We start from the raw sequence: 27,926 nt of genomic DNA on the forward strand, positions 1-27,926 counted from the left end.
CCTTCTTCTTCTTTTTCTTAGCCTTCTGTCGTCCATGTTTGGACATAGGCCTCTCCCAACTCCTTCCATCGGTCTCTATCCTGAGCAATATATTTCCAATTTGTTCCGGCTATTCTTTTAATGTCATCAACCCAACCCATTTTATCTGTGGTCTTCCTCTTGGTTGTTTAATTTCGTAAGGTCTCCAATGTTGTATTGTAGTATTCCAACGTTGGTCTTTTGTCTAGCAGTGTGGCCTGCAAAGCTCCATTTAAGTTTGGCAATTTTTGTTGCTATGTCCTCGACTTTTGTTTTGGATCTTACCCAGTCGTTCCTCTTTTTATCTGATAGTCGTATATCTAACATTGCTCTTTTCATTGTTCTTTCTGTTGTGGCTAGTTTATTCATGTTTGCCTCGGTTAGGGTCCAGGTTTGACATCCATATGTTATGATAGGAAGAATGCATTGGTTGAACACTTTGCTCCTCAAGTATTGGGGTATTTTGCGGTTCTTAAGTATCCAACTTAGTTTTCCAAATCCTGCCCATGCTAGTTTTGCTCTTCTAGTAAATTCCGCACTTTGGTTCTCTTTGTCAAGTCTCAGGATTTGGCCTAGGTAGATATATTCCTGGATTTGTTAAATCTCACTGCCATTTATAGTTATACGTCTGGGGTCATATGTGTCATTATTTTTGTTTTTTTCCTCCGACGTATTGGGAGCTGGCTGCTAGTTTCCCCATCATAATTTGCAGTTCCTCGAATGTGCTCGTTATAATCACTATGTCGTCAGCGAATCTGAGGTGGAGAAGCAGAGGATCTGTTAAACCAATCTCTCAGGTTTCTAAGCCATGACGTTTTTCTTCAACCTGGTCCCCTTTTTCGTCTACCTTGCCTTGTATTATTAAATAGAGTATAATTATTCTCTCTGGGTGGCGCATAACATGGCCAAAATATTCAGGTTTGCGATTTTTAACTGTTTTGACGACTTCCGTAACTTTTTCCATTTGATGCAAAACAACTTTAGTTTCATGAGAAGTGTATCCGTCAAAGTCCAACCTTCGACACCATACAAAAGAGTAGAGAACACATAACATCTCACTAATCTAATTTTCAGACTTAAAGTAATATTGTTTCCACATAACAGTTTCTTCATCTTAAAGAATGCAGCTCTGGCCTTCTCTATCCGTATTCTAATTTCTTTGCTCATGTCCCAGTTCTCATTTATATTACAACCAAGGTAAGTGATACTGTTAGTTTTCTCCAGTTGTTCACCATAAGCCGTTACCACTTCCGGTTGTATTGGCGTTTTACTGACGATCATCACCTTTGTCTTTGCGGTGTTTAGCTTAAGGCCATATTCATCACACGTTGTGGTAATAACACAAAAAAATAAATAACAATCAGAATGCCCACTCTCAGATGTCGCCTTTCAAGTTTGTCAGCACGCAATCGCCATATTTTAAACAGAAACATAGACTTGAATTGAGAAATTTGTGACAAGCTACGACAGAACTGTAATTTAAATTTTTAGAGATTAATAATTTAGTACATTTGAAGTAATTTAATCTATTCTTCAACTAAAAGTACGAATAAAATAATGTATATTATGTCTATAGTTGCCGTAAATAAATTAAACCGGGTTAATTTTATATAATTATATAAAATAATTAATTATATAAAATTATATAAAATGAAACATTGCATTATTATTATTTATTTATTGAATTATTTATTTATTTTTTATATACAGTGTGTTTATTTAATAGGTATTTCGAATAAAAATCATGATCACCCGTTAAATACCCTGTATAATAGTGCCAAACCTCATATTGCAACAACAAGGATTAAAAGAGGAATCTAAATATGAGAAATATACTGAATGTGCTAATAAAAAATGTATATTTGCTTTACCTTATAATTATTAATCACCCAGTAGAATTCAGCATTATTACCTACAGTTTTTCTAAGCAAGTTTTTTCGATGTTGTGTACCATAATGGAATTGTCGACCAATATCAGACTAAAAACTCATCCTGTATATATACATATGCACATACAATTAAAAATGTTATTATTTTCTTCCTTTAACGGACACTTACCTTACGCGAACACTTTATACGTAACGACTGTTGTCCGTTCAAGAGAGAGTACATTGTATTCAAATAATTTAATAAATATTTGTACGAAAATATTAACTTTGGTTACGCCAGTTTAATAAAATACGAAAAAGCTTTCCAACATAAATGACACAAAAGCGTCACCCTAAATTTTTAAATCCAAACATGAAGTTGTCAATAGCAGATCGGAAAGCAACAAAATCCACTTTAGCCATTATCGCTGTCCCAGACTCACTCAAATATTGACACAGCGCATTTGGAAGTTTATGGATCCGGAGATATTAAAATCAACATTTATTTTAATTCGGGCCATGCACAAGTTTAATCTGGCTGATTGTATTCAAATTTAATTATTGTGTCTGGTTCACGTGGTTGCTTGCCAAGTTATAAAATTTTACGTAAATAAAAGCCGATACTAAAATGTGGAATAAAAATATACAATCACATGTGCATCTGTGACATTTAGATACATACTGTGCAAGTTACTGTACTGCAATTGAAAACAGAAATAGAAACAACTGTTATTAAGAACAACCTGTTAAATTTTTATATGATTGTTTTCGAAAGCGATGGAGTAATTTTAGCAAATTACTTATTTACTATGAGATGGATTCAACTTAGGATTCATTAGATACGCTTTTCGCTTAGTTTTGTTGTCATGTAGTATTATGTTTTCTTCAAAGATAGATGGTGAAATATTTCACATTGTTTTTAGTAAATGTTTACTTGGCTTTTCTTACGATTTATTTCGAGCACGAATTATATCATACACGTCATAATATGTTCATGAAAAATATAACAGAAAAAAACCCTGGCAAATCTTGAAATTTTCAGAGGATACCAAGAATCTATAAAAGGTTTAGAAAAATTGGAACATACGTATCATAGACACTTTATTTTACTCATCAGATTTATATTTGTACTTTTCATATTTAGAATACATTGTAATTCCTCATTCTGAAAAAAATTTATGGTTTTTGACTTGGGGATTCTTATGTTAAACCTTATATTTGAAGTCCATTCTGTATTGCTTAGACCACGATGTCTTTCATTTTGAGTCTAGTTATTAGCCCATCCATAACCAGTGTTGACAAGAGAGGAGATAATACTCCCGGTGCTGACAGACTTTGGCACTTTTGAAAATACCTTTGAGGAATATTGTGCTATTCTGTTTAAAATTAGTCCTTCGCGAAGATTATACGGTATAGATAATAGAGCAATTGCTCAACAGTTTTTTGGGTGGTCTGTTGGTTTCCTCGGTTTTAGTATTGCTATAGCTTTCTTTTTCTTCTTTTTCTTTTTATGTAGGCATGACTCTGTCTGTTTATCAGTATGCCTCCAGTAAGTTGTCTGTTGTTCAATCGTTTTCGTAGTCTTCTTATTGGTGAACCGTCTCTTGGCGTCTTCACTACTCTATTTGTTATCATTCGGCTTATATTATCATTCAATTCTACTTTTCTATTTCTTACCCAGTTCTTGATGTTCTCCACCTTGCATCTATGTCAGATCTGGTCTTTGTACTTTAGCAATTCGTTCGGTATTCTATCCTCTTCTGGTGATTTTCTGTTTTTTATTTTACTTAATGCTCCCATTTCCTCCTTCTCCTCAATATTTATATATAATGGTCTTATATTGGCTTTATAACTTCTTAACATTATCTAATTTCTGAAAAGAGTTTTTTTTTGGAAGCGCTGGTTTTCTAAGTGGACTTAATCTACACTTACCTGTTGATTATTAATCTCCCATTCGACTTTGCTTCTGATAGTATTGCGTCTAGTCGCTGAGATCAGATTTTTTTTATAATTACCCGGTATTGATCTGCAACTCGTTGTTCAAATATTTGAATTTCTGCAAAATTTGGCATATAAATTTTGTCGATTTTCTTCTTTTGGTGCCTATCCTCTGTGGATGTTGGCAATCACGTTGGTCCATACAACTTTGTTGACAGCTGCTCTAAATAGATGTATGGTAGTTATTCCTGTCCACTGTCCGATGTTCTTCAACCACGATGTCCTTCTGCGCCCCTGAGATCTTTTTCCTTCTATCTTGCCTTGTAAAATTAGTTGAATTAGTTAGTATTTCTCATTGCGCATTACATGCCCTAAGTATGTCATCTTTCTGATTTTCTCGATACGCATAATTTCCAGATCTTTATTTATACGTTCGATCACGGTGTTGTTACATGATGGATATAGGAACTTCTGAGCATGCGGCAGTAGTCCCACATTTCGAAGGCTTCTAATCGTTTGGATGTTGCGTCCGTCAAGGTCGAGGCTTCGACTCCATATAAAAGGGTAGAAAGTACATAGCATCTCAAGACTGGTGATCTTATATCAATGTTTAGGTGCATATTACATAAAATCTTTCTTAGGCGATTGAAGACAGCTCTCGCCTTTTCTATACGACATCTTATTTCCTGTGACTGGTCCCATTCCTCATTTAAGCTACATCCAAGATATGTAATTTTGTCGATTATTTTCAAGGGTTTATTATTAGCTGTGAATTGGTGCTGTATTACGTCGTTTTTACTTACTACAAGAATTTTGGTCTTCTTATAGTTTAATTTCATGCCATATCTGTCAAAGGCTTCCACTAGACGGTCTATTAATGTTTGCAGATCCTCCGAATTATCAGCAATCAAAACCGTATCGTCTGCATATCTTAAATTGTTTATGATTTCACCATTGATTTTTATACCTTCTCTTAAACCATCAATAGCTTCCCTGAACAGCATTTCCGAGTAAGTATTGAACAAAATGCAGCCCTCACGTACTTCCCGTTTTAACGTAAATTCTTGTGAGGTTTTTTTGTCTACTCGTACAGTTGCCCTTTGCTGTAAGTATAAATTTTTTATTTAATCGTAAATCTTTGTCATAAAGACTAGATTCTTTCAGTATCTGAAATAATTTTTGATGTTGCACCTTTTCAAATGCTTTTTCAAAGTCTATAAAGCATGCGCAGACTTCGCAATTTACGTCGTGAGCTCTTTTTATCAATACTTGTATGGAAAATAGGGCCTCTCGCGTTCTCAGTCCGCTTCTAAACCCAAACTGAACACTGTTAATGTTTTCTTCAAGTTCTCTATATATGCGAGAGTGAATAACAGAAAGAAGGATTTTGAGTGCATGGCTCATTAAGCTTATAATTCTGTATTTAGAGCATCTGGTGGCATTTGCTTTTTGGGAAGAGAGATGAAGGTGGAAACTAGCCAATCTGTAGTAAATTCTGCAGTTTCATAGATTTTGTTCAGTAGACTCGTTAGGAGTTTGAGATGGTTGTTTTTAAATGGTTTTAATATTTCAACTTGTATGTTATCAGGTCTAGGTGCTTTGTTGGTTTTTAGTCTTTTTATTTGCACATGTTACTTCACTGAGCGTTATTACTGGTCCTGAACATCCAGAAACACTGACTTCTGTCTCTTGCTCTTCATTGAATAATTCTTCCATGTATTGCCTTCATCTCTCAAGTATTCTCTCATTTTCGTAGAGAAGATTGTTGTGCTCGTCTAGTATTAAGTGATCCGTTTCCGCCCGTTAAGTTTTTGATCTTTTTATGTAGGTTAAAAGTGTCATGATTCTCTTCTAGGGATTCTATTTCTATACATTGGTTTTGTAGCCATGATTCTTTTGCTTCCTTAATCTTTTTTTTAATGATTTTGTTTATTTCTTTGTACCTTTCCTCATTCTTATTTCTGTGTTTTCTTAGTTCTTCCATTAGCTCTTATTTTGTCGATACCCGATCGTTTCTTGACCTGATAATAGAAGCGCAAAATATTTTCATTTATGGACGCCGTCCATTTCATGCGCTGCCTCGTTCGTGTGAGCGCTGCCCGCTTGTGTGAGCGCCAGCTGATGTTCCAGCATAGCACCTTCAACGAGAGAAGCTCTTGGTAATGTTTGACTCGCTTGTGATTGTTCTTGTTATTGGGCTGTAGCTGATTGTATGTCAGGAGTCTGCCTTCTCAGCACCCTGCCTTTTAGATTTAGCCATACGACTTACATTGCCTCTAAGGAGACAATTAACTTATCCCAGATACCTACGGTATCAAAAGGATTGGGCTCTGGTGGGACTCTTTCTGTGTTATAGAGCCCTAGATGACTTGGTATGCTGGAGTATCTCCCAAAAATGTTCGTACACATCGGGACGTTGAGAGTTCTACAGCTTTCTGCATAGTCTTGTAAAGATGTTCACCCAGACCTAGCTTTTTCATATTTTCTAGTCTACCTTATTATTTATTATTATTATTTTTAGTTCTTGTAAAATTTTAGTTGTAAGTTTTAAGGTAGTATTTAATAAGTTTATTCCTTTGTAGTTTTTGTCTATTTTATTGTTTTATAATTTTGGTAATTATTATTGTTAATTGTCTTATAATTACTGCCCCACAATATTTCAGCAATTTGTTTGGTATTTCATCTTCACCTGCAGCTTTTCCGTTCTTAAACTTTTCAAGTATTTTGAGAACTTCGTATGCATTTATATTATATCTTCATTTATGGTAATCTCTTTTGTTTCCAATTCTAGCGTCATTTGTTTTGTCTTCGCATAGAGCTTTTTTAGATAGTCAATCCATGTATCCTTTTCTACGTGTTTTGGTTTTATTACATCCTTTATCTCCGATTTTTGACCTATAATAAAGCGTCAAATTTGCTTTTGCAGACCATAAAAATCATATTTTATTTCTTTCGAAAAATTTTCCCAGTAATCATTTTTTATTCTTTTTACGTGCATGTAAAAATAAAGTTTGGAAAATGAGACTAATGAAGGAATATCTTTAACTAAGCCCCAGGCCTAAAACATCTGTGTCGGTGATTTATAAATCTGAGGTTAATATTCGAATAACGCAAAAAAGTTTCCCACAGACAATATTTGTAGCTGACTTCGGATAAAAATAAAATTTTATATTCACGACTTTTCATTAATTCTGAATAACGAAAACAACGTGATTATCCAGAGGAGTAAAGACAAACAATAAAATTATACTCAAAACACAAACAAATGTAAAAACTAACTAAAAAAATTATACATTATCTTGGGCTCAAGAGATATAACAGATATAATATTCTTTAATATAAAATGGTCTTAAACCAATTAAAGAAAAATAGGGGAAATGGAAGGAAATATTACAGTTGATATTTCATGACCAAAGGATTGAACAAATTCAATAAAATAATTAATGAAGCATAGATTCATTCCTAATCATACAAGTCATCCTTGAAAGTAAGCAAAGAAATCAATGGAACATTAAAAATTACCGAGTTGGTAGTAGGTATTAGTAAAAATAAAATGGCGAAGGGCCGATTATACAGGGTGTATCAAAAAAAGATAACCCGTCTCTAGGGTAGGCAAAAAACTAAAAAATAATTGGGGTTGGCTTAGTAAAAAATTTTTGTAACGCCATCCGTTTTCAAGATACATAGCGTTGAAGCAAACAAAATTTCACGCATTTTTTACGATTTTGACGAAACTATTGGCAACATTGTAATGAAATTTTATACGAATATGTTTTGGAAGCTGATACATCCCATGAATTTATTTTTATATCTGATTCTCATAGAGGGCGCTAGTTACACGGATCGTACTAAGTATTAGTCAATATAACTTTTTTAAGACTATAATTATTAATCAAAATTTTAAGTTAACTTAAACATCATTCAATTTTACATGAAAAAGGTACTCTTGGTAAAACTCCATACTGTGTACCGTTTTCGGAATATTTTGATTTGAAAATTATGAAGTAATAATTGATGCTGGTAGTAATGATAAAGTTCTAATAGGTATACCTCTATTTTCTCCAAGTGTGCCATGGAAATCTGACATTTATTGATTGTTATGACGATAAATCAATAATAATTAGAGTTTTGAAACCTTGTTATTTGTAAAATCAAATCAAAATGCACTCAAATGTTAAATACACTGACATGTTATTAACCTTAGGCAAATGTTTAGGATGTTCTATAGCTGTGACACGTTATGCAGAAACGTTTCCTAGAAGAAACTTACCAAGTAAAAAAACATTTAGAGCCGTTGAACGACGTTGTCGAGAAACAGTGAATGTGGGACCAAATAAAATAAATTCTGGTAGACCAAGAACAACAAGAACAATTAATAAAGAAAATAATATTCTAAATTTACTTGATCAAGATCCAACAGTTAGCGTAAGAAATATAGCAAGACAAACAAATACTTCTTCTTCAAGTACTTGGCGGATACTGAAAGAACAACAATTACATCATTATCATTACAGATAAGTTCAAGAGCTCTTGCCAGATGATTTACCGGTTAGAGTGGATTTTTGTGAAACATTGCAACAAAGGACAGCCCACAATCCAAATTTTTTAAAATGCATTCTTTTTACGGACGAGGCCACCTTTACGCGACAAGGTGTGTTTAACTCCCATAATGCACACTACTGGTGTGATGAGAATTCACGAGTCAAAAGGGTATCACATTACCAACACTCATTTAAAGTTAATGTTTGGGCAGCAACTTTAGGTAACAAATTAATAGGTTATCATATTCTACCTGGAAATTTAAATGGTGATATGTATCTTGATTTTTTAAACAATTCCTTATTCGAGATTTATTTTTTATGCACGATGGAGCTCCACCACACTTTGATAGAAGGTGTCGTAATTGGTTGAGTAATCATTTTCCGAATCGATGGATTGGTAGAGCTGCAGAAGCTCCGATTCATTGGCCTCCTCGGTCATGCGATTTTAACCCTTTGGACTACGCAGTTTGGTCGTATATTAAGGAAAAAGTCTATGCTACAGAGGAAAATTCACGTCAAGAATTGGAAGAAAGTATTCAGTGTCAATTTAATGACATCATATCTGATCCCCTACCGTTTAGAAGGTTAATGGAATCTTTAGAAAAAGAATAGACTTGTGTATTCGCGAAAACGGAGGGCATTTTGAACACTTACTGTAATTGAATTTTATTTTATGTTCTTAGTCATTAATTTAATTTTTATCTTGTGAGTTTTGTTTAATTACGAACTATTTTATACCAGCATCAATTATTACTCGTCGATCGGATAGCCAAGCGGGCTGGGCGGCTGGCTCCTTCTTCGCTTCACTGCGAGAGATGTCAGTTCAATCTCCAGCTCGGTGTACAGAAAACAAAAAAGGCTAACGCAGCAGTTTAAAATTCTAAATGAATCTGCGGCTTAGTCTAGAATATGTTGGTATCTGATCGGCCTATGTTGGAGCAGTACGGCAAGAGATAAGGGCTTGCGGCTTGGTGATACTCCTCCATAGATCCCTACCGGAAGGGCGTGTGCCGCCTAAATACCGGGTATATATATATATATATATATATATATATATATATATATATATATATATATATATATATATATATATATATATCAATTATTACTTCATAATTTTCAAATCAAAATATTCCGAAAACGGTACACAGTATCGAATTTTACCAAGAGTACCTTTTTCATGTAAAATTGAATGATGTTTAAGTTAACTTGAAATTTTGATTAATAATTATACTCTTAAAAAAGTTATATTGACTAATACTTAGTACGATCCGTGTAACTAGCGCCCTCTATGAGAATTAGATATAAAAACAAATTCATGGGATGTATCAGCTTCCAAAACATATTCGTATAAAATTTCATTACGGTAGTAGTTTCGGCAAAATCGTAAAAAATGCGTAAAATTTTGTTTTTTTTCAACGCCCTGTATCTTGAAAACGGATGGCGTTACAAAAATTTTTTACTAAGCAAACCCCAATTATTTTTTAGTTTTTTACCTACCCTAGAGACGGGTTACCTTTTTTTGAAACACCCTGTATAGTCAGATACAATGATAAGAGGTAAACTCGAATAATTATGGAGTGGTGGCAAATAGAGATAAAAAGAAGCACAGGGAGATCTCGAAAGAGATATGTTGATGACATACGAGCAGTTTCCAATAAATAGTGATTCTCATTGTCAGATGACAAGAAAATATGAAAACAATTGGAAGAGAACCACATTCAGAAGTGATTAGATTAACAAACAGCTCAACGACAAAACAAGAATTTTAATAATGTTTTAGAAATCTGTATAGGAATCGGAAACTCATTAACTCATTTTATATATCTAGTTTGTGTTTAATATGTGCTGTAGAAAATTACACGGAATAAAGCATACCTACTTATTTCTTTTTTTTTTTTTTTTTTTTTTTTTTTTTTTTTTATTTAAACAAATATACCCGCATCAACCACTAAGGGTTATTAGCGGGGGGACATACACAAACAGTAAGATACATATTGTTGCATAAAAAAAAATATTTTTTACAATCTGGTATATAGTTTAGTCATTTTAAGATAACTTAATAAAGACTGTAAATTTGACGTTAGTATACTTTTTAAATTATCACTAAGGGCACACGCGATTCTTTCGTTCTGGTACACCAGACACTCAACAATTATATGTTTCACTGACAACTGAGTATTGCACTTGGTACACAACGGAGCAGCCTCCTGGTTGAAGATATGCTTGTGTGTAAGGAAAGTGTATTTTCAATTATTAAGTGATTGAAAATTGCAGTGAAATTACAAATTTACAAATGAAATTGAAGTAACAACCAATAATTTCCGGTGCTTTCCTTCATAAATTATTTAAACATTACACGGTGTTACTAAGACGATACTTGGTGGCTTTTCACATAAAACCTACCTAACGGCCATGTTGCAAGCAGCTTAAAGTTCATTGTTATTAATTTTGTGAATAATTTTGACTCCATACAGTTGTTAATAAATGTCTAAAAATAAAACAGAATATTTATTTGTTTTGTAAAATAAATCTTATACTTTAACTAATATAGAAATAAAATAAACATTTAACAATTTCATCATAAATATTTGGTGTATCCCTACGACAATTTTCGCAAGATAATATCAGGAAAGAGTATCAAAATACAATATTTTTCTTATAAAAATTTTTCTGAAATGAACACTATACAAATGTTAGTAAAATTGTAACGAAATATATTTTGCTTACCATAGGGTAAGATTATGGGGGTAGAAAATTGGGGACGGAAACTATGGGGCGAAGATAGGGCAAGCAAAATAAACGCTACTATGCGAACGGCACTCAGGGGGTTGCTGGAGAGCTGGGGTCGTGGATAAGTGAACGATAAGGGTTCGTATTTGGGCAGCTACAAAAAAAGAAATAAAGGGGTACTTATACAAATCTCTTGGGACAAACAAAACAGAAAGAAACAGGAAACACCTCTAGTAATTTATATAGAGCGCCACTTTGAGGTGCCTAATTATAACCATTACAACAGCTAGTTGTAACTTGAGATATAATTATTAAACATAAAAACATATCTTTTTCAAATAAAACTCAAAAAGGGTTAGTTAAAAAGGAATAGACAAAATGTTAAAAAACAAAATTTAACATTTATTGTGTCTTACCACAAACAGTTACAAAACATAGAGAACACAAGAATGCTCAAAAAAAATACAAAATATTACCACAATAGTCGTAAAATATAAAAAACCTACATGCGTTCTACTGATTTACAAATTCAGGAGATGCTACAAAAACTTACTAATGATACTGACGTATAAACTGTGGTAAATATAAAAATTTTTACAAATAAAAAAATTATCCTTTTAAACAATGAAAGCAAATTCTTATTATTAAAAAAATGTCTGTCTTTATTTTAAAATTTGAAAGTTACCTGGATTTCACAAAAATTATACTTGCGCTGTAAACTGGACTTCTTAAAAACTCAACAATGGCTGGGAATCTCTGACACATGAACAAAAAGGAAAATGGGTCACTGGAACACAAACCTTGCGAACTAAACTGGACTTGGCTTCTTAAAAACAGGAAAGGGTACAACTGGATACAATGGCAATATTTCAAAACTCACTTAAAACTGTAACTGAACCATTAAACTGCTACTATATTTTACATATTTTTCATAAAAAAAGACGAACAACGAGGAACATTTTAAATTTGACGTAAAATTTGGACATAACGCTGAAGACCACCGCTCTTTACCGCGGCTCCAACGAAAGTGACGAAATTATCTTAAAAAATTGATCGCATAAGTTGGAATAAACAAAACACTTTGGGTTTAAAACACATAAACAAGACATAACGAAAATTAAGACGCAAATTCTTAATTTAAAAACGCAATATCGGGCGGTTTGGACAAAGAAATATCGAAGAAATTTGCGCCTGTGACATAAACAAACAATAAAATGATTTATTATCGACGGCGGCGACCTAAAAAGAACGAAAGATTATTTGGGTTTTAAATTGAAGGATACGAACTAAGAAACATTGAAAAAATTCTTCGTTATTATAATGCATATATAAGGGGATTTCAATTAACACATATACGAGGGGATTCCAATAAATTTCAAATGCTACAAAATAAAAAGTCATAAACTGACTATTATTCTCATTTTATTTACAAATTGCAACTGAAGATTAAAATCATCACACGATATACTACCTAAGGTAATATTTGGACATTTCTTGGTTGAAATTTACATGCGTTCCATAGTCTGTAATTATTAAATTACTGATCTACCAAGAGAACCATATAAAACGGACGCCCATGACCGGCACTAGAAATTCGCAGTTGATGAAATTGATTTAACTCTGAATGATAAATAGTCGTACAAGTTTTTGTTTTTCTAACTAAAAACGTTCTGGCGGTATTAAAAAAAACTAATTACAAGACGCCATCTTCAAAGAGCTCTAGCTCCCTTAGGAAATATTATCGAACTAGGTGAATTGGGCTAAATTGTCTTAAAATTATCAGAGGAATCTCCGATATTCGTTTGTCTGAAGAGTTTCTAGACACTCTGTATATTTAAAGTAAATGAAATAAAAAAATTTGCCACGCACTTAATTTTTTTGTCGTTGCTTTAAGCTTTTGTCTCTATGGGACCGTTTTACGTCCTCAGGTACAAGGTCAGTTGTATACCAATGGCTTGGAGAGAACAGAAGGCATTTTACAAGTAAAGTATTTATCTACTGATTTAAAGTTTTGGACTTACTTCAAACCGTCCGCGATTTGCAAAAATTTGTCATTCCTAGCCACCAGAGGTGATTGACTAGCTTGGTGTGGCTAATTTTCGACATGTGGTCCAAGCCTTTTATAAATGACGTTAGACAATATTTTGTATGCTGCGTTCCACAGCATGATTCCACTGTAGTTTCGACATTCTAACTGGTCTCCTTTTTTATGAAATGTTAAAAAAATACCACTATTCCATTCCGTTGTTACTGCTTATTCAACCATATCTTTGTTATCCATGGTTTTGTACAGAAGTAAAGCAAAAATGTAAAGAAAAGTAAAAAGATTACCTGAAATATATGTCAACCAAAACACAAGAGGCATACCATAATTACAAGACAATTAGAAACGAAGCACATGTACTTGTAAGAAAAATAAAAAAAGATCAATTGGAACGGTTTTCGAAAGAAATGAAACATGATTTTTACGGTCTGCAAAAGGAAATAATGTACCGGAAGTTCGGAAAATACTTGAAAAGCTGAAGAACAGCAGTAGGTATGAACGGGATACCAAACGAATTACTAAAGTATTGTGGAGCAGCAATGATAGAACAACTAACAACATTAATTAAAAAAAATATAAAACACAATAAAATACCGCAAAAATGGAGAACGAGCGAACTAATTCTACTATTCAAAAAATGAGATAAAAACAGTCAGAAAACTATAGAGGTATAAACTTAGAGGGTTTTCGTAGTGGAAGATCGTGTACAGATGCAATATTTGTTATAAAGCAAATTACTGGGAAATCACTAGAGTATAATAGATCAGCATTTCTGTGTCTGATTGACCTAAAGTAAGCGTTTGACAGAGTAAAACTCAAAAATGTAATCCATCTTCTCTTATAATAGAGAAGTTCCCCTAAATATTATAAAAACTATCAAAAACATCTACCAAAACAACAAAATTGAAGTCAGAATAGATGGACAACTTACAGAACCTACATAAATAGGCAGCAGAATAAGACAAGGGGATTTATTGAGCCACATGCTCTTTAATTGAATCTCGGATAAATTCATTAAAAGCGTTAAATAAGGAAGAGGATATAGAATGGAAAACAAAGAAATAAAAATACTCTGTTATGCAAACAATGCCATATTAATAGCCTAAGATGAAATTTAATATAAGAGCAAAAGACTTTAACATGACAATCTCATCTCAAAAAACTAAAACATTAGTAGTCAGCAAACAACCAACCAAATGTAAAATAGAAATTGATAACATCAGTATTGAACAAGTAACGGAAATAAAATACCTGGAAATTACACTGTCCAGCTATGGAGACCTGGACAAAGATTTGAGAAATCAAGTACAAAAAGCAAATAGACTGGCAGGATGCCTTAATAACACTATATGGCGAAACAGACACAATAATTATAGATAAAGTCAAGAATTTATAAACTCAATATAAGACTAATAATGACATATGCCTCAGAAACAAGACCCGACAAAGCCACAATGCAAAGGCTACTGGAAACGGCAAAGATGAGAGTACTGAGAAGAATTACAGGAAATACGCTAAGAGATCGAATGAGAAATGAAGATATTAGAAGAAAATGTAACATAACAGTGTTAAATGAATGGATACAAAATAGAAAAAAAAATGGAATAACCCCATAAGCAGAATAGAGGATACCCGTCTCGTCAAAATAGCAAGAGATAAGTCACCAATTGGCAGAAAAAGTTTTGGACGACAAGGAAGATGGAGCGACAACATTTCATAGAGATATTAATCCTCCACTTCTTCTTCTTCCTATGCCATCTCCATTAACGGAGGTTGGCGACCACATTTCTAAAAGTTTCTTTTCTTTCTGTCTTTTGCAACGTGGAATAATTCGTCTACAGTCATGTTTGTCCAGTCTCGAATATTTCGCAGCCATCATTTCCTCTTTCTACCTATTTCCTTTTTGCCATCGACTCTACCCTGCATCATGACCTGCAGAAGACTATATTTATCATCCGCCACTGAACAAGCAGAATTGCTTATGAAGAGGAAGAAAAAGAAGATCTTTGTTATCAGCCCATGTATTTTCCCCTTTCTTCAGTAGTTCCGATGCTATTTGATTAAATTCTGATGATTTATTGTTCTTTAACTTCTCTACTGTTCTATTGCTGCTCTAATCTCGACTTTTTCTGAAAATTGTCTGTCCATATTCTGAGTATTTCTTGCTGTTTTGTCAATATATTAAATTTCTTATCTCTACAGATCTTTGTCCATGGTTTGAATTGTTTTCTGCTTTTGGTAAGTTTCGGGTAAAACTTTCTTGTCTCTGTTGCTTAGATAGTTCTTATAGTTTTTTAAGCTCTTTGTTCATACTCTCTTCATTTTTTCTTCCTTAAATTTTCTTTTCTTTTTTACGTAGTTTAATATTCCTCCTCTGCTTGTCGTGTTCTTTGCCCCTGTTGCTTCCTTAAATATGTTCTCTTTTTTTTGTTTTTGGTGTAATCTGACATTCTTCATCAAAACAGTTATTTGCTCTTGTTTTTTTTTTGTTTACATTCCATCCCAGTACTTCTTCATCTACTTCTTTTATAACATTTCTGCACTTTTCCAACAGCTCATTTATGTTTTCAGGTATTAGTCTGTTTTCTGGTTTGATGTTTATATTTTCTTATTTTCTCTGTTTTTGTTCTTATCTTTGAGTCCCTGCTATAGGTATGTGTTAAATAAAAAGCTTGTCAGATGCCTGGATAATTCAAAATCCTTTTTTCCTAAGCAAATGATTATCTAAAATAAATTTTCAATGAAGTTTTGTATCAAAATCTTTGCTAATTTTAGTTCATTTGCGTATGACACATGTCTGTTACTATTACATACGGGGATTTAGATTGAAGTCTGGTTAGCTTTATTCATTGTTTATTGGTTAAATCTCTTATTTGGCTGAGACGAGAAATAGCTGTAATTACAAAATAACTTATTTTTAGATCATTTGGATAAAAGTTTCCCTTGTATATGCTAGTTTTTACTCTGCTTCGAAAAATATTCATCGTTAATAATTTAACAATGCATAAAAGGTATTAATTATTACTAAAATTAACCCTACGATGATTCTCTACAGAAACGACCTTCTGATGGAAGATAAATTATTCGTCTATAAATATGGATGATCTAATAATAAACGCTAATTCCCAGTAAAAGTGATTGATTAAAATTTCCAGAATATATTTACACTATGCTGAAATTTCATGTTTAATTATATGCACGCCCTAGTGTTTTTATTATTATAAATTAATATATATATTAAGTGCTGAAATATTTTATAACAGAATGTTAAAAACAGGGTCACCTATTTTATACGCGTTTCACATAAATGATAAATTATTATACAAACCCAGGTGGAAAAAGTGTTTTACAGCCGGCAATAACAATTTTAATTTGGTAGTATGAAATTTTTAGCACATTTTTTATGGGTAGTGATGAAATATGCTAACAAGTTATTCAAAATTATATTGCATTTGTTAAAAATGCATAGTGACATTGGTATTTTCATTTATAATGCGGAATGAAATCGCTTGACGTGAAATGGATATCACCTAACAAAAACAAACCCAACCAAATAGTTCTTTTCTTCTAAAATTATTTTAAGGCTTTATTTTCTGTTATAATTGCGGTATCGTCTGCAAATCTTAAGGTATTGTTATTAGTGACGTTCCTTCCAATTCTTGCACCGTCAGCTCTTTCCCATAGTGCTTCCTTAAATATTAGTTGAGAGTATATATTAAATAATTGCAATGATCCACCAGAAAAATGAAGTTCCTCTAGTTTTTCAATTAGACAATTTAAAAATTATTTGTAAAATGTATGGAATTAATGGTTATATTGTTTCAAATGTTGTGTCGAAGTGTTTTCTCTTTTCGTCTTTTCTCTAAAGAGCATGATGACAGTAATGTATAGGTTTTGTCTATATATGTAACATCATAGTTGGAACATTTAAGTTTGTAGACACCACTCCAATTCATGTAGTTTATAGGGTCTTTTAAACTGTGAAAGTAATATGTGGATGTTATTAACTGATCAATTGGTGAGATTTCTAATATCTCCAGAAAGTCTACATGATGGTATTGTCCTCCGGAGGCGTGTCAGCCGGGAGCTGACAGCCGTGCCGGACGCATCAAGGAATTTGGATATCGGTCAAAATACTTGGGAATTCCAAGTTTGGCCAAATCCAAATTTCTAATTGATTCGATGCAGGGACATTCCACTTTCGCTACGTAAAAAAAGGATTTGTTTTACATAAAAGCAGGTAGATTTTCTCTCATCGATTAGTCGAGCTTGCCTCTTCTACTGTAGACCTAGTCGGTGCTATTATTGTTCCTACTAAGTTATTGTTTTATTTCTGATTTCCTATATACCATTTTATTTTAGCATTATTGTATATTCAGACCTTTTCAGGTTAGAATATTACATTGATCTATATTTGTTCATGTACTGATTGTTTGATATTTTATTTGATTATTTTAATTGTTTATTTTTCTTGTATTTTGTGTCTAAGTTGTTCTTCCGTAAGTTAAGAACACTTAGAAATATTCATCTTGCTTTTTCTATTTTATATTTTGATTTGTACTTTGTCTAAGTAGTTCTTTCCGGTAAGTCAAAGAACACTTAGAAATATTTTCATAATCATTGTTGCATTATTATTTCCGATATTTTATCTAAGATATTTTCTTCCTTAAGTTAAGAAAATACTTAATATATTTGTTCTTTTCATTTTTTATTTTATGCTAAGTTGTTTCTGCCGTAAGTCAAGAAACACTTATAAGTATTTGTATTCTTATTTTTCTTTATTTGATTCTCTTGTTTGTTTTCACTCTAAGTTGTTTCTTCCGTAAGTCAAGAAACACTTAGAAATATTTCCATACCTTGTTTTATATTTACATATTTCATCTATCTGTATTTCTGTCCTAAGTTGTTTCTTCCGTAAGACAAGAAACACTTAGGAATATTTCTGCACTTTTCTATTCTTTTATCTTGTGTATTTTACTTTTCATTCTAAGTTGTTTCTTCCGTAAGTCAAGAAACACTTAGAAACATTTTCTTTGCATTGTACTTTTATACCATTTTATTGTTCTTGTTTACTAAGTTATTCCTTCCGTAAGTCAAGGAATACTTAGACTATTTTACCTGTTCTGTTTTCTATTTTTGATCTGTTATTTTGTAACTGCTCCTTGGAACTGTTACCTATAAGAGATACTTGTCACGGTAACCGTTATTTTATACCAGTAGCAGTATTAAACCATTTTATCAGTGACAAGCAAAGATGGTCAACACCCGGTCTAATTCCGAGGACAGGAAGAAGTCCGCAGAGCCGGCGATGGGTCCTACAGTCCCAAATGCCCCCTTTCGGCAACATGGCGCCCAACGTGAGGAGCCATGTCACCTCGGGGGAACAATTAAGGGTCTAACCACCTTCTGTTATCCCCGAGTGCTCTGTAGAGGACTTCGAATATACTGTCGAGAGCTCCTCTACTTAAGTCCATTTTCAGGTTATGGACTTGGAAAATATTTATCTTCGGTGTCTTGCCTTAAAAAAGGCAAGATATTTCTTACATGACAAATTATTCGTCGAAATAAAAAAACCAAGTTAAGTTGAAACAATTCTCAGCCACAGAGTATGGAAAATAAAGTCAGTCCGTCACGGGCTCTCCGAGAGCTTAGTGCTCTCGGGACTCTGCTTCCTGCATTTATTTTTCATACTCTGTGGCTGAGAATTGTTTTAACTTAACTTGGTGTTTTTATTTCGACGAATAATTTGTCATGTAAGAAATATCTTGCCTTTTTCAAGGCAAGACACCGAAGATAAATATTTTCCAAGTCCATAACCTGAAAATGGACTTAAGTAGAGGAGCTCTCGACAGTATATTCGAAGCCCTCTACAGAGCACTCGGGGATAACAGAAGGTGGTTAGACCCTTAATTGTTCCCCCGAGGTGACAGTATGGTAAGGAAGCGTAAATGGGTGTGGTGATTAGATGTCTGGGGAACGCAGTCTAGTGTAAGGTTCTGAGCTGTTTTTTTGTGAATGAGTTTGCTGATGATCTTCGGATCATATCCGTTGTTGACTGCTATCACTTAACAGATTCTACTTACACACTTTACCTTCGAGATCATAATCATTCTTTTAATAACCAATTTCAAATTCTTTACATTCAAAACACCGAAGCTATCATTACTAGAATCTCTTAGTAGTTTGAAAATTTTATTAGAACTTTTTTTTGTACTCCTGATGAAGCTATAAAGATAGCAAACAAGCTGAAGGAAAAAGTGTACATAAATATATTAAAAAAAGTTACTGAATGTTCATCCCTACAATTTAGTTGTAGCAAAATGTTAGTTTTAACGTGATACAGTAATAATATTTATTCGCCATATTTAATAATTCATAATTTACAATTTTGTCAAATTGAAATTGGTGCCCTTTACTGGTTTTAAACGCCAATATCTGACGTTCAATTTTATAATGGAAATATTATACGTGCTACAACGGCAAAAATTGCAGTTAAGTCTACATAGCGGAAACGTGAAATTCTGCGATAAATCAAATATTTAGCTCATGAGATTTTTCGCCCGAACGAATTTGGTTTCTTTACATCCGTGCAGATTACCGATAACGCCATTTGTACAGTTTTTATGTACTCTTTTAATTTTTAATTAAAATACCCCCTATCAATATTATATACCCTTTTAGAAACTAACTAATAAAAAGCAAAATCTCAGTGGTTGGCTGCATACCATAGTTAAAAAAAAAAAGGAATAGAAAAAAATATTAGAAAGTTTTCGAAACTAGCCACTTAAAAAGGTGTAATAACTTTTAGATTAGATATTAAATGTACTAAAAATTAAAATTAAAGCAATATACAGAGTTTGGAAACGGTCAATTATCTCATAAATTGCTAGTCATAATTGTACAAAATTTGAGGTACACATATTTTGGGATACGGAGATTCCATATTTAATATTTGCAATGTTGCCAAATTTGCCGTTTATCTTATATTATTAATAACTTTGGTTTTTTAAATTAATCACCCTGTATATTCAGTCGTTATTGAAATCTCCTATTCAATACAAGTTCAACCATATGTAACACTTATGATTTTATGTAGCCTGGAAGGTCTTAAATACATAAAACAGAAGTTTGGCAACGCCTAATTGTCTTAATAAATTTTTTAATACTAACTATTTTCAACTATATTAAACCGTATCAATTGATAGATTACATTTTTTAAAATAATGTTTACTTTATTAAGTGTTTAAAATGTGCTCCATTTGTGAGTTGACAGTACCCTAATCGATGGTAGAATTCGTCTACCACATTTCTCCATGATTGTCTAGAAATTATTCGAGATTCATCGATAATTTGTTGCCTTAGCTCTGCAAGACTTGCTGGTTTGGTTTTGTAAACTGAATTTTCCAATAAAAATAATCTACAGGATTGAAATCAGGTAAACGTGGAGGCCATTCAATTCTACCTCGCCTACCAATCCTTCGCCCGGAAAATGTATTATCTAAATAATTCTTCGATAACCAATGGCAAAAATAACTGGGTACCTACTATACCTGCCCATACATTTAATTTTTGTGATCCTTGAGTATGGTTTTCATGCATCCAGTGTGGATTTACGTCACTCCAGTACCTTAAATGGTGTTAATTTATACTTCCACACAATGTAAAGGTTACTTCATTGGAAAAACATATTCTGTTAACGAAATTTTCATTATTTTCAATTTTATCCATCATTACATAAGTAAACTCTAATCTACGATCAAAGTCATCATCATTTAATTCTTACAATAAGTTAATTTTGTATGGTTTAAATTTATTCTTATGTAATACACGTAAGACTCTAAAGTTTTGTTGTTATTCATAACTCTTTTCTGTCTACCTGATCCGTATCTATCTTTTACTTCTTCAGATTCCTCAAATCGCTTTTGTTTGGCTTTTATTCAATCTATGTACCGTGAAACATATATAAAGTGCAAATGGATTGTTTGAAAGTTACAATAGTCTTCGTTGTTATCCGAGGCGATAGCATTGGTTATCGTAACGTAAAAGAATTAGAAACGTTAGTGAGTGAGTGGATGAAAAATCTAAAAATAGTCTAAATCTGGGACTTGAACACGAAAATTGAAAAAGTATAAAAATTAAAGAAAAACAGATTGGTGCACCATATGAAAACACATATAGAGAAGATAGATACCTTCTTTTTAATTAATTTTGGAAGTTAAAAGATCATACAAGAAAGTCATTGCTCGTCATGTGAGACAGGTTGTCAAACAACAAGTAGAGGAAAGTAGCCTAATTTCGGATAGTGTCTTAATTTCGGATAGCGGTGTATCTAAAAAAGTTTCTTTATTTGCGAACAGAAACCTATACGTATGTCACGCTGAATACCACAGAGAACATTATCTTAAATTGTTTAGGTAGTAGAGCTGCTCCCCGTTAGATGGCAGTGCCGAAACCACCAAACGTTATTGTGCAGTTTTTTTTCGGTCGTATTTCAAAGCCTATTTTTTCGTGTTTTTATTCCTGTTTGAAGTTTGATCTTTTGGCAGGGGTAAGCTAGAAACCTGTTTTATTTGATTTTGCTACTAATTTAAAGCAGATTTTAATCACATATAAATTAGAGAGCCCTAACCTTAAAAATAAAAAATTCCTAATTTCGGATAGTACAAGTCCCATAATTTCGGATATCCGAAATTAGGAACCTTAAATTGATGATCATGTTAGCATAAAAACTTTTGTTTCTTTTCAGAAGAAAATGCCAAAAACAAGTAAAAAACATAAACAATGGGATCCAGACCGAATGATACGTGCTATCCGTGCCGTCAGGGGAAAGGAAATGGGGTATCTTAAAGCCTCGAAGTTATTTGCTGTTCCGAAATCAACTTTGGAAGATTATGTTAAGCAAGAAAATAAAACTCCGGAGCAGTTGGTTGCTGTTAAAATTGGAAGAAGACCAGTACTTTCTGCAGAAATGGAAGCAGATTTAGTCTCGTATTGCCTAGAAATGGACCGGCGATTTTACGGAATTGGGACCGCTGATATCAAGAGACTTGCATATCAAATAGCTTTACGAAATGGTCTTCGTCATCCATTTGCCCATGCCGAATCTGCCGGTAAAAAATGGTTAAGGGGATTTATGAGGCGAAACGCAGTTTTGTCCCTTAGAAAACCACAAGGAATCTCGAAAGCCCGAATTAAGGGATTTACCCCAGAAAATGTCAGCAGATTCTATGATCTTTTAGAAACGTCAATGGAAAAAGTTAACTTCAACCCCGCAAGAGTTTATAACGTTGATGAAAGCGGCATAACAACGGTTCAGTCCAAGAATACTCGTGTTATAACATTAAAAGGAAAAAAACAGGTTGGATCTGTTACCGCGACTGAAAGAGGCGCATTAGTTACTGTTGTATTTTGTATGAATGCTGCTGGTGGGTTTGTCCCTCCATTATTCGTGTTTCCAAGAAAGAACATGAAAGTGGAATTATTAGATGGATCGCCGCCTGGCTCTATTGCAGCTTGCCATCCATCAGGTTGGATTCAGCAGCACATTTTTTCCCAATGGCTACAGCATTTCGTAGCTCACGTGAAACCATCCCGTGAAGACCCAGTGCTGCTTATTCTTGATGGTCACTACAGCCACACAAGAAATATAGATGTGATAGAAGCAGGACGTGCAAATTTCGTTACAATTTTGTGTATCCCGCCGCACAGTTCACACAAACTACAACCTCTAGATTTGTCTTTTATGTCACCATTTAAAACATATTATTCGCAACAAATTGAGATGTGGTTAAGGCAAAATCCTGGACGCACCATAAACTCGTATCAAATTTGTAAGCTTATGTGCCCGGCATATTTGAAAAGTGCTACTGCAGAAATTTCCGCGAATGGTTTTTGCAAATCTGGAATATATCCTTTTAATAAAAATAACTTTTCTGATCACGATTTTATAATGGAGAGACAAAGAGAAAGAACACCACCACCCATAAATCAAAATCATGGGGAAGTATTACCAACAAGAGGTCAGTCAAGACCAGAACCACAAAGAATTATCGAAAGGACACCTCCAAAACATAACTTAACAAATAAATCATCCAATGGAAATGCAACTGAAACTACGGCAACTATGATAAGAGCTGAGGATATTAGTCCACTGCCTTCTTGCAGTTATACCTCACAAACAAACAAAAAAATCCTCGAAAAGGTTCTAGTTGGATAATAACTAGTACACCTTATAAAGATGAACTTAAACGAAGTGTAGCCGAACAAGAAAGAAAAAAGTCTTTGAAAGAAAAGAAACCAAAAATAAGCAACGAATTAAATCAAGTCAACAGAAAAAAACTCCACGCCAAAAAAAGCAAAAGAAAAAAATTGAATCGAGTAGTAGTGACACTTCACATCCTGGTGATGACCTTATTTTGGATGATGATTCTGATATGGATGTAGACGATGAAGATGGAGACACAGAATGTATGTTTTGTGACAGTTTATATTCCGAAGATACACACGGTGAGAAGTGGATAAGGTGTATAAAGTGCTTCAAGTGGTGTCATGAGATGTGCGCCAATGCTGATAAGAAGAAAACCTATATTTGCAACTTTTGTCAAGATGTGTAACTATTCTTATGATGAACAAAATGGTGTCTTAATTTCGGATAGGGTATCCGAAATTAGGAGCCCTAAAATTTTTGACATACAAAAGCACTAATTTTATTGAACAATATTTTTTGTAAAAAAGATTTTCAATAAATTGTCTATGATAATAAAATTAGTTTCTATATTACTCTGCAAGTACTCTTGAGTAGATAAAAGTTTAAAATGTGTTATTAGGTGAAAAATATGACACTAATTGTAAATGGTATCCGAAATTAGGCTACTTTCCCTTAACCATTAGTGCAGAACAACGGTCTTGAAGAAAAGGCTTTTGTGAATATTAGTTCTATATTTGCAATGAAGAAAACTATGTTCTTGAAAATCCTTAAAGTTTAGTATAGACATTTGAATCACTACAGCGTTATTAAAACTGAAGGATGGTGGATCATTAGAGAAAGATAAATGTCACCACAACCTATACACAACGTAAAAAATCACATCAATCAGTTTCTTGTAGTACCTTCCCATTATAAGTGTAAGGATACGACGAAGATGTACCTTGAAGAAGGGCTAAATATCCAGAAAAAGTACCGATTGTACAACGAGTATTGTGAATAAAATAACATCACTACAGTTGCCACATCACGCCATTATAGAAATATTTTCAATAAACAATTCAATATTGAGTTATTTAAATCTAAACAGCACCAGTGTACCGTTTTTTCTGTTTTTAATGGAGATGCTGAAAAACCAAAATTGCTCGAAAAATACGAGTTCCATATGAAAAACAAAGAAGTTATCAAAAACTTAAAAGACGTAGACAAACCGCTTGCACTAAATGATAAGAACTTGTGTGTGGCTTGCTTTGTCCTTCAAAAGGTTTTATCTTCCCCTTTGTTTAACTTAGTGATTTTTACTACAAAAGCAAATAGTCTACATATAACGTTACAGTTTAAAATGTAGGAAATAATCAGGGTTACTGCTATGTCTGACATGAGCAGGTAGCTAAAAGAGGTCCAAATGAAATTGCCAGTTACATCTGAAAATTTTTAGATCTCAGGGCAAAACATATTGTGGGGGACAAAATAGGAATCGTTTTGTGTTTTCGATTTTTGCTTTTGCTACTGCACATTTTTACATTGATATTATTTACAGATTTCTGGAAAAAGGCCGCTGTTAGAACGATTGTGACAGTATGCACGCTGCTATTGAAAATGCAAAGAAAAGGCAATCGCCTAAAAAAGCTAAAACTACAGGAAGAGTTTAAGATATTACGGAAATATCCCAAGATAATTTTTTTAACTTTAAACAACTGACTGATACCAAGAATTGAAAAGTTGACAAAATTCTATAATGTTTAAATACAAATTTAATGATGAAGTCGTGACTTAAAATTAAATCGAAAATGCAGAGGACGGCCTTCCACTATCATCAAAATTTTCACCGAAACTGTATGATGCACCATTACCAATTGAAGGAAAAAGCTAAAAGGATTACTGTGACTGTGTAATACTGGCAAAATACTCACAATGTACCATGGATTTTATAAAAATCTTAATTCAAAAAGTTATGTAGCTCCTAAAGTCGAGTCCGAAGTTGATTCAGTTGACAGCGAAAAAGAGTCAGGGAAGGAAAATTGAATTAAAATACAAAACCGCAACTTGGATCAGTATTTTTTTTAAAATGTAATATTTTATATAAATAAAGTTAAGAAACAAATAATTCTGTTATTTATTATTTTAAAAATATATCCATGAAACACTATAGTAACTTATTCAAAAGTATCACTTAATTCTATAAAAACATCTATTTTATAGATTAATGAATTTTGGTAACGATGTAGATATATTTTTATAATTATCTCAATTGCCTGAAAAATAAGTTACTTCAGTCTTCGTAGGACCAGTCGATATCCTATATAAATAAATATCATACTAAGAGTTATTAGTATGTTTCTTGTTTTTTTTTTCAAATTTTACCAGCGGTACGAAATAGTTAACTGTGTCCGATCATAACTAGATTATAACTATTCACTCTTAAAAAAGAAGTGACACAAAGGAGGGTTCTAAGTTCCTTGCTATTTTTGGAAGAAGTAATCAAGAAAGTTAAGCAGTGAGCTAACCCATTATACTGACGATGTGAAAATCGTAGCGAGAAGTAAAAGGGATGTAAAATATATTCTTAATATAAGGTATGAAGCAAATGCAATAAAAATAAACAAAAGAATGCAAAAAATAAATATCAACAATTTACCAATAGGAAAAAAATACACCCAGAGACAAAAAGGTCAGTTTTAAGGCAATATAGAGACCGATCTGGATTGGTAACCTTCAAGTTAGAGATCGACAGAAGAATATTACCAATAAGTTGGGTTAATAGAGTTCGAATGTCGAGGTGTTGATCAGAAAAGATAAATCTTCTGGTTAAATAATTTGAAAGCTTGCGTGTTATTGCATTTCTGCTCATCTTTTTAGAGCAGCTGTATTTAAAGTGTGAATTGCCATGATGACTGCCTACCTTTCTAGAGGAGATGGCATACGAAAAAGAAGACAAGGCAATAATTACATATAACTATGAAGTATAGGTGCTGACAAAATAGGAAAGAATTAGAATAACAGCAGCTAAAACAAAAGATCTGAGATACCTATAAAAGTAAAAGTTTTTTCACGAATAATTAAGGTGAGAAGTGAAAAAATTTGACAGATCTAAATATTGAATCAATAACACAGTCTTTAGAAAGGAGACAATTTGGTCGGTTATGGCACTTATACAGAATAAATGAAAAAAATCCATTAATTAAATATTGGAAGAAATATCGATAAAAGAAAAAAGGTGAAGAGGACCTAAAGTGACTCAATGTTGAGATGATATTAAAAAAACTACAAAATATAGCATTAAGCGAAACAAATGGCGAAAAATAGCAAGAACAGGGAAATTAATATAGTATTTAGGAATAATTTATACCCCTACGCCCTCATAAGGAAAATTGATTATATATATATATATATATATATATATATATATATATATATATATATATATATATATATAATATATATATTATATATTCTTGTGTAAGACAAAGTATTAATAATTACTTTAAATAATATAATAAAGGTTTGTGTGTGGTAACTATTTTAATATTAAAATCCAATATTTTTGGTATCGGAATCGGAAAAATTTCAAAATAGAAAAGGCGTATAGCAACATCTAAAAATGCAGCACTGCTAACATATATAAAAATCCTGTATAGAAAAAAACTGTTGCACATACCTATGCCATATCGCAGTCATACTATAATTCCACACCAACACAAATAAAATACAAAGTCCAACGAAAGAGAAAAAATGAAAAAGTTTGAAACGAGCGCTTTAGAGTAGATCTGGCGTCGGCGTCGTCTTTTCACGGGCGTCGCGACGATAGCCAACGTATCGCGGTTATTTCCGTCCGTGGCCGCAGCTGAACTGACGGCGTCGAGTTGGAAAACGGCGTCACGGCCTTACGAATACCAACGACGGTTTTCACCTAGTGTATATTACCTGTAGTGCCAACGACGCGCGCACATATCACATTTAAGAAATTATGGCACAATGTGTGAATGCTTTTATTGCAACAAATATTAAAATATTTGTAACAGATATTAACAGTTATTAAAATCCACAAGGTAAATCAAATTCCTGTTGTTGGCTGTATACCATGAATAGTAAAAACAATTATTTAACAAATACTTTATAACAGGTATACACATTCTAAAATGCCTTTTCGGGTTACATTACAGAACGTTTTCGGACTAGTAAGTCCATTATCACGGCTGCCCCCTTTGAAAAACACAGTATCCAACAATTTCTTCATAATTGACTTTTTTACTTTTATGGATATAACTTAATGTTGTTTATTATATTTTAGGTTTAAAATCCTCGTAAATCACTTGGTTTTGAAGATTTTCGAATAGTAAAACACAGTGCAGTAAAACCTCGATATAACGGACTACTTGGGGGGAGGGGGTGTCCGTTAAAGCCGAAAGTCCGTTATATAAAAATATGGTTAAAATAAATCAAAATACTTTGTTTTTAAAATATATATGTACACTGTAATTAGATATATATAAAAAATACAAAATACAAACAAAATTCTATTTAAGTAATTGTCTTCGGACATTCGTCGTGAAGTGACGTTGCTGTTAATATCGACCCGC

General features: G+C 32.9%; 1 protein-coding gene across 5 annotated transcripts in view; it reads right to left on the reverse strand.

The window, feature by feature from the left end:
* The window catches only part of Stacl (SH3 and cysteine-rich domain-containing protein), a 707,685-nt gene extending 680,464 nt beyond the window's left edge, over positions 1–27,221 (reverse strand). For 4 of the 5 annotated variants that reach the window (XM_072525276.1, XM_072525274.1, XM_072525275.1 and 1 more), the window contains exon 1: positions 27,005–27,217. The gene's annotated coding sequence lies outside the window, so the exon portion shown is untranslated. Of the gene's footprint in view, positions 1–27,004 lie in introns of all 5 variants that reach the window. The other variant, XM_072525271.1, reaches the window with a different exon arrangement.
* Positions 27,222–27,926: the final 705 nt, after the last annotated feature.

This window comes from Diabrotica undecimpunctata, chromosome 3, assembly GCF_040954645.1.
Source record: "Diabrotica undecimpunctata isolate CICGRU chromosome 3, icDiaUnde3, whole genome shotgun sequence".
Lineage (NCBI taxonomy): Eukaryota > Metazoa > Arthropoda > Insecta > Coleoptera > Chrysomelidae > Diabrotica > Diabrotica undecimpunctata.